Genomic DNA, 11,837 nt, shown 5'->3' with positions numbered 1-11,837 from the left:
TTTGAATGTTTTGTTTTTCTGTAGCTTTGGAGCCATGGGAGACACCAGTGCCTGGAGGTAGACAGGCTCTGCATACTTAAAAACTCCCAAATCCACCTCGAAAGGGAAGTATTGACTGCTTTTGTTTCTTTCAGTTTCCATTTTTCCCCCCTTTTCTACTTACAGACACTCATTTTTCTAGCTGAAAATAGAAAGCCTTATCAGATTGGAAAAACAGTCCTTGCTGTAGTTTTTTTCCCCAAAGACTGGGTGCATTTGGGCCTCATCAGAAAGCCATCTGCTGTGTACGCACAGACCTATTCAGAGCCAGAAAAAGAAAATGAAGGAGGGGGAAGCCCTGGCTTACTCATCTTAAAACGAAGAGTTGTGCCTTGCAACTTGTGAATTCCACCACACTTTTGACAAAACCAGCCACAGACAGCGCTGTGAACAGGGAGAGAAGGACATGGGGGGTTCTGCGTGGAGTGAGGTGACCTTGCAAAGCTCTGCCGCCAACAGATGAAAGAGGCAGACCGTACAGAAAGAAGGCTGTGGCCTCCCACCTGTTTGGGGGAGGCCACCCCCTTTCTTGGCTGCATTTCACTTCTTGTCATTTCTTCATGTCAAACCTCATCTAGCTTGGCACAGGACTGTCATGGGAAGGTGCTGTGAGATTTTCAGAGGGTACCCTCATTGCATCCACAGCCACCTAAAGGCCGATCACTCCCGCTGCTACAGCTAAGCAGACCTTGCACACAGCGCCTGCTGCGGTCCATCTCTCCTTTCCTCAAGCACTGCAGCAAAACTAGATGGCAGCAGAAAAGTCCATTCAAAATCAAGAATATTGATTGATCTTAAAACTATTTTATAAATATACAAATAACAAACCGATTGCAAAATATTTAAATATCTATATAATTTTCCTAGTTAAATATTTTGCAATCAGATTGTAATCTTAGAAAGTTAAGAGATCTTTGGTATGGCCTGGAGAGGTATTGTTACTAGTTTGTTGTACATTCTTGTAGAATTTTTCATCATTTGCATGCTTTGATTTATATAACTATACACGTTATAGCACCCTGTACTTTCATAGTACTGACCTATCTAACTGGTCTTTGGTTACTTACCTAACATTGTCTCTCCCACAGACTATAATGATCATGAGAATCTAGAAGACCCAGATCTTTGGAGTGAAATTGGGAGCTTGGTCATCTAAGCACATCTTTCCCCTAATCACTGCCAGGAAAACATGACTTTCTTTCCAACCAGGAGTCTAACCAATATCCAGATGCAGCCTTTTCATGTCACATAGAGGGAGAAAAATGCTACATTCAGTTCTGACATTTTTTAATAAATGAGTTAGAAAAAAAATTATTATTTCAGAAGATAAAACAGTGGTCAGGGACTGACTTGTGAGGTAGCTTGCTGAGTAAATCACGCAAGCACAGAAATCTGCTCTGCTCAGCACCAGCCCCCACACCCCTGGAGTCTAGGCTGGCACAATTGGATTCAGGAGCTCTGGCAGGCTCAGGGTTCCAGGCCTCCAGTGTCTCCAGAGCTGAGGCTCAGGGATCCAGGCCTCCAGCGTCTCCAGAGCTGAGGCTCAGGGCTCCAGGCCTCCAGTGTCTCCAGAGCTGAGGCTCAGGGCTCCAGGCCTCTAGTGTCTCCAGAGCTGAGGCTCAGGGCTCCAGGCCTCCAGTGTTGTCAGAGCTGAGGCGCTGGGTGTGGGCCCTGTATGCAGTGGAGGCTCCCCTGTCAGCTGCATACAGAATGACATTTCAGCCCACAATGCTGAAGCCTGGGCAGAGAGCCAAGGGTGGAGGAATTGCCATCTTCCCTGAGGTTCCCAGGGATGCGACCACTGGAAAGAGACTAACTCCCAAAGGACTCTGTTTTGTGGTATGATCACTTTTATTTATTTATTTTCCACTCTTACAGAGACCTGGCTCCTTCGGACCATTTCCTTCCTGGAGAAATTGTGCTGTTTCGTCAACGTTATATTTCAACTTAAAAGACTTCCTCCATCTTCCCTTCTGTTTTGATTTCACCGGAAGCCAATTTCAGATAGCAGTTCTGATATAAGGTGGGAATACTTCCAATCTCCATTGCTTTAATCTTAGAGAAATGTGACTTCTCTTTTTCTGTTCTTTTTTCCTACCCTTTTGTCTCCTCCCTCCTTTGCCCTCCTTTCTTTCCTTCTTTTTTATGTTTCTCCACCAGTCTCCCTTCCTCTCTTTCTTCTATATATAACATTTGATTTTTAAATATGGTTTTATAAAATACTTTGTTCATAAAATATGGTAATCATTTTTACTCCACAAAATAAGCACACAAAACTGATATATCAGACAGTAAAGTATCCTTTGAACATCCCAGTCAACACAGCTGTGAGATTAGATGGACAGGTCATAGATAAGACTATAAAACTCAGGTATAGTTCCACCTACATATGGAAATTAAGTACATTATGAAAAGAACCTTTCTATAAAGAAGAGATACATTATTCAAGAAATGATCATGGGAAACCCTGGCTAGCCATTTGGAAGAAGTGAGCCTGAGTCCAAATCTCTTTCTTTTTATATCAAATAAAATCCACAAATACCATCAAAAGTTTGTATAAAAATGAAACCAGAAAGTAAATGAAATTTCTCATAATTTTGGGATGGACAGACTCTTATAACATAAAAAATTTTAAATAGAATTCAGTAGTAGATTTTGCTGTATATAAATGAAAGTTTCAGGCTGGCAAACTTTCAGGCTCAGTGGTAAAGCACTTACCTAATCCTTGTGACGCCCTGAGTTTGATTCTCAGTACCAAAAAAAGAAAGAAAGAAAATAGAAAGAAAGAAAGAGATTTTCACTGGAAAGACGTATACCATTTAAAATTTTGAATGACAGAGGACAAATTATGAACTCATACTTACAAATATATATGACCTATTTAAGGTGAATATCCTCAGTATACAAAAGCTTTTACAAATTTAATTTGGCTATCCATTGGTAATGGGATTTAGGACAATTTTTACTTTCCTCTTTATAATTTTCTGTATCTTATAGTTTATCCTTTTGGGGGGATTCTTTTTGTTTGTTTGGTTTTGGTTTTTTTGAGACAGGTTCTCACTATGTAGTTCAGGTTGGCCTTGAATTCATTCACTATGTAGCCTAGACTAGACCAGAACTCATGGCAATCCTCTTGCCTCAGCCTCCTGAATGCTAGGTTACAGGTGTGCACTGGCATGCCTGGCTTTTGTTTTGATTTTTTTGAGACAAGGTCATGTAGCTAACCATGAACTCATGATCCCCTCCCTTAGCTTCCCAAGTGCTGGCATTACAATCAGGTACCACTAATTCAGCTATCTGTGGTTTTTCTCTAGTAATTATGAAATATGTTAAATAATATATTAAATCCAGTGTCAATGTAATTTTTAACTAATATGTTAAACCCAATGTCAATATAATTTTGGGGGAGGGGGACTGGCATGGAAGTGCACATCAGTTATACTCTGGGAGGCTGAACCAGGGGGATCACAAGCTAGGGACTAGCCTGGGAAACTTAGCACCCCCATCTAAAAATAAAAATATTAAATGGGTTGGGAATGTATCTCAATGCAAAGGCCCTAGGTTCAATCTTCAGTACTACAAAAAAGAATGCATGAGTAAATGAATAAATTAATGACTGAATTTTTAAATGTAGATGGACATCTTTTTTTAAGTACTTAGATCTAAAGCCTGAAATAATTTTACCAAAATTGTCCAAAGATGTGGTTTTATAAAATTAATCATTATATATAATCTTTAATATATTTGTATAATAAGATAATATTAACTGAAAAAAAAAATAAAGGAGAAATAGTGGAGGAAAATCTAAGACAAAAAGAATTTTAACATTGAATAGAAAACTCCAAATGCAGGCCATTTTCTCTTTCAAAAACAGATTTGAATCTAAATCTTTGGATTAATTTGGATTTCTTTTTCATTTTTAAGGATAAGAGTCCATTTAACAAAAGCTCTTTCACCCTTCAAATAGTTATTTTTAGTGCTAAGGTCTTTTCTTCCTAATACAGTTTCTTTTTCCTTTCTCTTTTTTCTTCTCCTGACATCTAAGTTGTACCATTAAATAAAATGTATGATTTAAATTTCAATTTTACTGAAGCTGCGGATAGAATTAAAGGGATCATACAGATGGGTGATTTCATTGAATGTCACTTCACATAAATTTACATAAAGCTTCAAAAAGATCTACACAGCCTCTAAAAATTCTTCTGAAGAAGAATGGAGAAAAATGTATATTTATTGAGCACCTATGGTTTGCCAGCCTGTCTGGCAAACTTGTCTTATGTCATCTCATTTAATCCTTATGGCCAAGTGGGAAAGTCAACATTATCCTGCTCATTTTATATGGGAAAGAGCAGACCTTGGGAGATGCAATGAACCATGGGAAATAGCCTTCCCTACTCTCCATGACTTCTATACAATGTATCTGGATTGTGTTAAAGGAGAAACTGCTTAATGTGAGCTCCCACTGTAGACGTGGAAGTCCTTTGGTGATGTCTCGGGTGGTCTTCCCACTACAGATGCCTCCTTCCAGCACTTGGAGGCATCTGCATCGTCCCCTGTTCACATTCAGATGCGCGGTGGGTATCACCTAGTTACTGCTCCTGATGCTCAGACTCCAGTGTAAACATATTTTGTCTTAGCCAAGGTCACTGGAACCCTGAGTTTCCTCATTGTGAAATCTGACTGCTAGAAGTTGTTGACCTTGATGACATTGGTGTTCTATATTTTTTGTTTTTCTGGTTTTGTTTTCCCATACTAATGTGTGATGCGTAGAGGAACAGTCTGGCGCAGGTCCTCCCACAGGCCTGGCTCCGCACAAGCAACTAGACTACACCTAGCAGCATTTATAGATTTAGCAATGGAAGGTGTGAAAGTGCTTAGCACAGCACCTGGTGCAATTAAATCCTTCACAAACGGGCACGGCTGCTGCCGCCACTGTTTCTCTCTCCAGCAGTAAGTGATTACAGTCCTTCAGCTTGGTCCCAGAGGCCCGCGCATAGCAGACTCTGCTGACCAGGTCATTATGTCTGAACTGAGTGAGTGTGCTGGGCACATTCTCCCCAGGGCTCCCTATCCCCTGGTAGGCTGACCTCCTACGAGGCCTGTGGTAATGGTGGCCTTCCCTGGATTCTAGAATGGCTGTGATTAGTGATGAGCTAAATCTGAGGACAAAACCTAGTGTCCCTTGAAACCTAAAGTACTGCCATGCTGACATTCACATGGAATCAATGTCTGCCAGAGACTTGTCCCTCCAGAGTAACTGAGTGGCTGGCAGGTGGAAGAGCATCATCCCTGGAGTTGTCAGCCCTGATGGTGAGTGAGCTCCTTCCCCCTTCAAATTCCAGACTCCTTGGCACACTGTCTTTCTGGTGCAAAGAGGAACCCCTCTGAGGTACCCTCTTCCCAGGTCTTTCCTGGCCCCTAATGCCCAATGACTTCCTTTTCAATCACTGCCAAGGGAATCAATGCTAAGGGCTTACTTTCCCATCACAGGCCTGAGAAAAGGATCAATGATTCACTGCAAACTCCGTCACCATCTGCTGCTGGCATGGACTCTAAGAGACAGAGCAGGACCTAGTCACAAGGGCTCAGTGTTCCTGCCAAGGCCAAGCCTCCCCCAATTAACACACCTGCTCTCCTTTACTTCTAACCATTGGCTCCTTCAGGTTCCTGTCCAAGGAATGCCTTTCCCTACTGTCTCAAGGGTCCTTCACACTGCTCCACAGTCTCCAGACACCTCACCACCATGACAACCCGTCCAGACCTCTGCACTGCAAGAACGTATCCCTCCCTGTATGCATGAGACTCCATTTGCCTCTCTGACATTGCCTTCTTTTGTCATCTTATTTCAGTTTACATATGTGAAAATATTCTTCTGAGTCCAAATTCATACTTAGCCTGATTTCCAACAACATCCAAAATTGTTAAAAACCCCAATCCAAAGTGTGTTAAAATCTAGAAGGGTGGAGACTATGCTGTAAATCCTCTTTTTTACTCTCACCTCCAACCCTGCCCTCAGTTTAAGGTCCATGGGGCCAGAGTGCGTCACCACCCTCACAACCAGTGTAGCACCATCCTCACAACCAGTGTGCTGCTCAGGAGGACAGCGTGTCCTGGATCCGGGCTCAAGGTCACTCTGATTCCACATGTACTGCTCTGCTGGCCAGGCCCTTGCTCCTGACCCAGCTGTGAATCACAAAAGGCTGGGATCCAGCCACCAGCGTGTCTGCGGCTGCCCAGGGTCACAGGAAGCCATCTTGGGCTCAGGATCTCAAGTACTGAATATAGTTTCAGCTGAATTTCCTTTGGGTTAATCTGTCTTTTTTAGTATCCAAAGAGGGAAATAAGGCTTTTTGCTCTGCTTTTAATAAAATAAAATGCAACTTAGAGAAGAAGGAAGCTAGTGGGATCGCTCAGCTATGCAAGCTGACTTTTCTCTAAAACTGATAGTTCCACATGAGCGTGCAAAAATAATAACTTTCACGTCTGTGGAAATTCATCATTACACAGTTTACCCCTCCTTGAGGGTTCTCAGCACAGTAGTGAATGGTTCACAGCCAGGAATATTTTAGAAAAACCCTAGGGATCTGGCTAATGAAATGGAAGGCAGAGCCAAGAGGGCAGGAGAGAGGAACAACCGCCTTGAGTGTCTGCTGTGTCTCAGACCCCACATTAGTGATGTTATAAACTTTGCCTCAATTACTGTCATTTCAGCCCTGTGCGTTAGACATGATGACCCTTGCTTTACAAATGGGAAGATACAGTTTGGAGAGGGTAATGAGCTTGCCCAAGGTCATATAACTAGAAGCAGGGGAGGTTTAAACTTGGCTTTGTCCTACAATGCCTTGAACTTCCCAGTCAGCAGGGAGTCCAGGGTGAGCTTAGCTTGGAGTTTGACCTTATCTCTGGAATGATGGATATTTGACTCTTTCTCCTGGATCTGTCCATGTGGTTGTGTGCTCTACTGCTGATAACAGCATAGACTCTCAGATGGCTTTGCTGATAGTAAATGAACAAAAGGTGACGGAAATTCCAAAAGCTCCAGACCAGGCTGCAAGGCTCCACAGGCTCTCCAGACTTATGAAGGACAGGACATTGACGTTTAGAAACCCCCAAGGGCACAAACATGTGCGTGCGTGTGTGCATGTGTGTCTGGGGATTGAACACAAGGCCTTCCCACTGAGCAACGTCTCCAACAATTTTTATTTTTATGTTGAGACAGGGTCTCACTAAGTCACTGAGTTGTCCATGCTAGGCTCAGACTTGTGATCCTCCCACTGTCACTTGTTGTCTCAGTCTGGGTGCAGTGATTCACATTCTTCCTTCACCAAGCTGGCTCCTGTTACGTTCTTCATCGCATCTTGTGGCACCTGCGTTCCACATCGCAGAAAACTCTTCCTTCCTCATGCAGTGTTGTAAGAGGAGAATGTGGTGCCATCCTTTACTTGTCCCCAGTACTGACTCCTTATTCATGCTGTGTGGCCACAACCCTGTATTTCATCAGAGTATGACCAGCACTACAAGATGAAATTTAAAAATTAGATATTTCTTTGTAGAGGTAAACAATTTCTCCAACCCCACCCCCAGTAATAACCAACACTTCCTCCTCTCAGCCGAAGAGGAGAAACAGGATACACAGATGCCAGCCCTGGGGGCCAGGTACCTGGTTTGTTTTCCACAAGAAAGAGGAGGATGAGCTGAAGGTGGCTGGGAGAGAAAGCAGGTGTGGAGAGCTGCATGGTCTCTCTGCGATCCCTTCCCCTCTGTTCCTTCCTATAAAAACCCTTGCCCACCTGTCAACAGGGAGAGGATGCTTTGAGGTAAATAGGCCCCTTTAACTCCTCAGAGCTAGCTTTGAATAAATTCTGTTTTCTTTTTATCCAAATATATGGCCTCCTCTGATTTGATCAGCATAAGTATCTGAGTCTGCACCTATGCACCCAAGTGGCTAGCAATGAGAGTACAGCAAGCAGTGACTTTGCTTCACCTTTGTGTTCCTCAGTGAACTGTGAACTCCTCTTTCAATCACAGTAGCTGGCATCCAGGAAAACTTAGTAGATATTTGCCCTTGAAGGAAGGAATAAATTGTAATAAAGTGAGCAGAGCTAAAAATTGAATCCCCCAGACCTTAGAAAAGCACCACTATTATCACCCTGCTTCTCCTCCCTCTACTACCTCCCTCCTCCTCTGCTCTGTTCTCCTGCCTGCCTTTCCTAAGGCACTGGCTCTGGTCAGGTAAGGACAGCTTTTCTTGTGTTTCAGCTGCCATCTGACATATCCTCTTCCTGTTCCAAAAGCTTCACATCCAGGACTCAAAATCCATACTGAGTTGGGCGTGGCAGCACAACCCTTGTAACCCCAGCACTCTGGAAAGCTGAGGCAGGAGGATCAGGACTTTGAGTTTAATCTGAGCAATTTAGTGAGATGGATCTCAAAATAAAACATAAAAAGGGTTTGGAATGTAGCCCAGTGTGAAGGCCCTGAGGTCAATCCCCAGTATGAGGAGTGGATGGAAGATCCATGCTAAATTCCTGCCTACACCTGGCCTCACCTCTCACCAGAGATCTGGCCTGCTGTGCAATCTGCTTTGAATATTGCATTTCTAGAGTATCCTTCTCTGGGATTGCATCCCTAACCCACCAGGTGTAAGAAACCATTCACTCCAGACCCACTTGCTCCTCTCGACCTAGCAGAGAAAGAGTAGCCTACTCAGATTTATCTGTCACACAGATTCTTTGGTTTTACACCTCATGTTGCTCCTGGAAAGGTTTCTGAAGCTTACCTTTATACCTTTCTTATACCTATAAGAAAATATAAGCACTAATACACAAGGCCCCCATACTTAGTGACACGGGAGTTCATTGCACGAGAGCACCCACAGAAAAGGGAGCTGGGAACAGGAGTTCAGCCTCTTACCTGCTCCCCAAGCCGCGCAAACCACCACAGGCTACACCTATTCAGAGAAGCCTTTTCCACTTGATGCACAGTGTTCTGTGCAGCAGGGTGAGAAGCAAAAGTAGAATGGAAGAAAAGGAAGAAATGAGGCCAAGGACAAAAGGCAACCAGTGCCTCAGGATGGAAAAGCTCCTGAGGGCAAATCTGTTCAAATCTTACCCCAAGTGTGCCTGCGGGAAAGACAGCACTGAGTGACTTCTGAGCCAAGACACTGGGCTAACGGAGACAGGAGCCACTGTTACTCTCTGGGAAAGGTAAGAAAGATGTTCCAGAAAACTCACCACCTGCAAGAGAACAAATCCCTGTTCTGCACACTGGGTCTTGTTCCTGGCCACGCTGCATCTGGATTCTCACCAGCTTGCAGAGAAAAAGGCAGCACCCTTCTTCTCATCGCCACCAGCTGTCTTGAGCACACTGACAATGACAACTGTACCTGGGTACCAGCTCCACAATACAGTATACCTCTCTCCTGGGTGAGCCTGGACCCAGACGTTTCCCCAGATGTGTCTTTTGCATATTTCAGTTTCTTACTCTTACATGAATTCTGTGGTAGAAAGGATGGGAAATGGATGCTGCAAAGTAACAAACTCTCACAGCTGAAAAATAAAGATGAGTGGCTGTCCCTAAACCTCACATGCCGGACCCCTCCTTACTGGTTTCCCTACAGTCTGGCAAAACATTGACAAAGAGCTTTTGCTTTAGGCCTTCAGAGTCCATACTGCAACCTGCGCTCACCCTGGCTCACTGACACTGTATTGACAGGATGATGACTAAGAGCTATTACAGACTTCAACTCACCACAGAGACTAGCAAACAAGTGCAGCCTCTGCTTGCTGGCCCAAGGGGCTCATATTAAGAGTCTATGGATATTTTTTGCTTTGTGGAGCATGTGTAATGCCCAGTAGTAACCATTACAACAAGTCAAATGATAATTTTACCTGAGGCTCATCTTGAAGACCCATGGACAAAAAACTATATAAACAAATGGAATCAACAGAACCCACCAAATCTAATATTAAATCAATAGCTGTTTTGTCTACAGGCGATCTGTCTGTCCCCTTCCCTACCACCGAGGAGCATGTCTGGCTGCGTGCTAAGGAGCCTCCCTTACATGGGCCACTTTCCTGGCGCCTATCCAGGACCTCTGTCTCCTAAAAAGTAGGGGCCCTAGGCCACCTGCGTGCTGGCCACCTACAAACTCCCCAAAGCCTAGGGCCACCTCTGGCTTCCCAAGAGCCCTTTAATTTCTTCAATGTCCCTTTCAGTTTGCTTATTTATAAAGATAATAATTTTCTCTACCCTGTAAAATTCTTTTGAGGCTTAAATGACATAACATATGTTGAGCACTTCAAGTCGCTGGCACATGAACAGACCTGCCACAAATTATGAGCAGTGTTCATCTCAAAAGGACAAAAGGGTGGGACACAGGGGTTGCTAGAGAGGGCTCCTCCCTGCCCTCTCTGCCAGAAAGCTAACAGCTAAGCTGGAAAATGAACCTCTCTTCACTACCTGCCACACGCTGCACTGTGGTCACGGCCTGTGTGTGGAACACCTACAATGAAAACTATTTTGTAGTCACATCACTGTGAGGCTACAGGCCAAACACAGCTTACAGAAAGGTTCCCAGCTCCTGACCTGAATAAGCCAGTGACTAGTGTGCCCTGGAATACGATACCTTCATTAATAATAAAAGGCATCTCATACAGAGGCAGTGTAATACATAGTCATGTTTTTTTTTTCTAATCTGCTCTCAAGAAAGGACAGGATTTCAACCTTTAAGAATATGATACTTGACAGTAACACAAACAAAAACATTAAGGAAAGGATGACAGTCAGGCTCTTGTCCAACCCTCATGCTGTGCTACATAGCAAGGAGAGAAACCCAAGAAGCCAGGGTTCCACAGCAGAAGAGCCAGCAATGTCAAGTTCCTCTTGTAAAAGGAAACCAAGGTTGCCGGAGATCAAATATTCAGGGGAGACTCTGTTACTACCTTTGCAAAGTGCATGTAAAAGGTTCATTAGGTCTTCAGAAGAGACCCTCATTTTGCAAGCTTAAACAAAAGTGAATGTAAGAAGGAAAGCCATTCCCTGAGCTCTACACCCAAATATAACCTGCTGTCACCAGCCAGGGACTTGCGCAGACTTCCTCAGGATGAGGGTCATGCAGGCAATAAGACATTAAGGGAAATGAGCTGGCATGTTTTTGAGCTCAAATGACATGCATAGGAAATAGACATTAACCACAACATAATTTGAAATTGGAGCTTATGGTAATAGTAATATGCATTGAGGAACCCACATTGACAGTAATGAAGACAGGCCATACTGCCTTAAAGTCAAAGTTCTTCGTTCCACTTTCCCCACAATCCATCTCTATGTTCTATTACTTTCATTAACAAGTAATTGGGATAATCAGCTTATAAACAAGAAAGATTTAACTGAGCACAATGGCATACATCTATAATCCCAGCACTCAGGAGGCTGAAGCAGGAGGATCAGCATGGATTCAAGACCATCCTACGTTCATAGTGAGACCCTGTCTCAAAAAGAAAAAAAGAAAAAAGGCTTATTTGAGCTCACAATTTTGAAGGTTTCTATCCATGATTAGTTAGCCTGGTTGCTTTTAGGGCTGCAATACTGTAGCATATCATGGTGAAGAGGACCCAGCAGAGCAGCGTGTTCACCTCATGGCTGGAAAGTGAAAAGGAGAGGAAATAAGAGAGTCAGGTCCTTCAGAAGCACACCCACAGTGACCTGCAGAACTCCCTTAGGTGAAGTTCTGCCACCTCCCAACAGAGCCAAGCTGTAGACCAAGTCTCTACCACACAGGCCTTTGAAAGACACCA

General features: G+C 43.7%; 1 long non-coding RNA gene across 1 annotated transcript; it reads right to left on the bottom strand.

Moving 5' to 3' along the window:
• Window positions 1-6,717: 6,717 nt before the first annotated feature.
• LOC134477599 (uncharacterized) lies at window positions 6,718-11,126 on the bottom strand. The gene is made up of 3 exons (XR_010049610.1): window positions 9,151-11,126; window positions 8,024-9,027; window positions 6,718-7,553 (listed from the first exon to the last, which is right to left on the bottom strand). It is a non-coding gene; the product is annotated as an uncharacterized LOC134477599 (long non-coding RNA).
• Window positions 11,127-11,837: the final 711 nt, after the last annotated feature.

This window comes from Cavia porcellus, unplaced genomic scaffold (assembly GCF_034190915.1).
Source record: "Cavia porcellus strain 051 isolate PalLab524CR breed Dunkin Hartley unplaced genomic scaffold, mCavPor4.1 scaffold_1, whole genome shotgun sequence".
NCBI lineage: Eukaryota > Metazoa > Chordata > Mammalia > Rodentia > Caviidae > Cavia > Cavia porcellus.
Note: the sequence above shows the minus strand (reverse complement) of the source record. Positions and strands in the feature narration are given on the sequence as shown.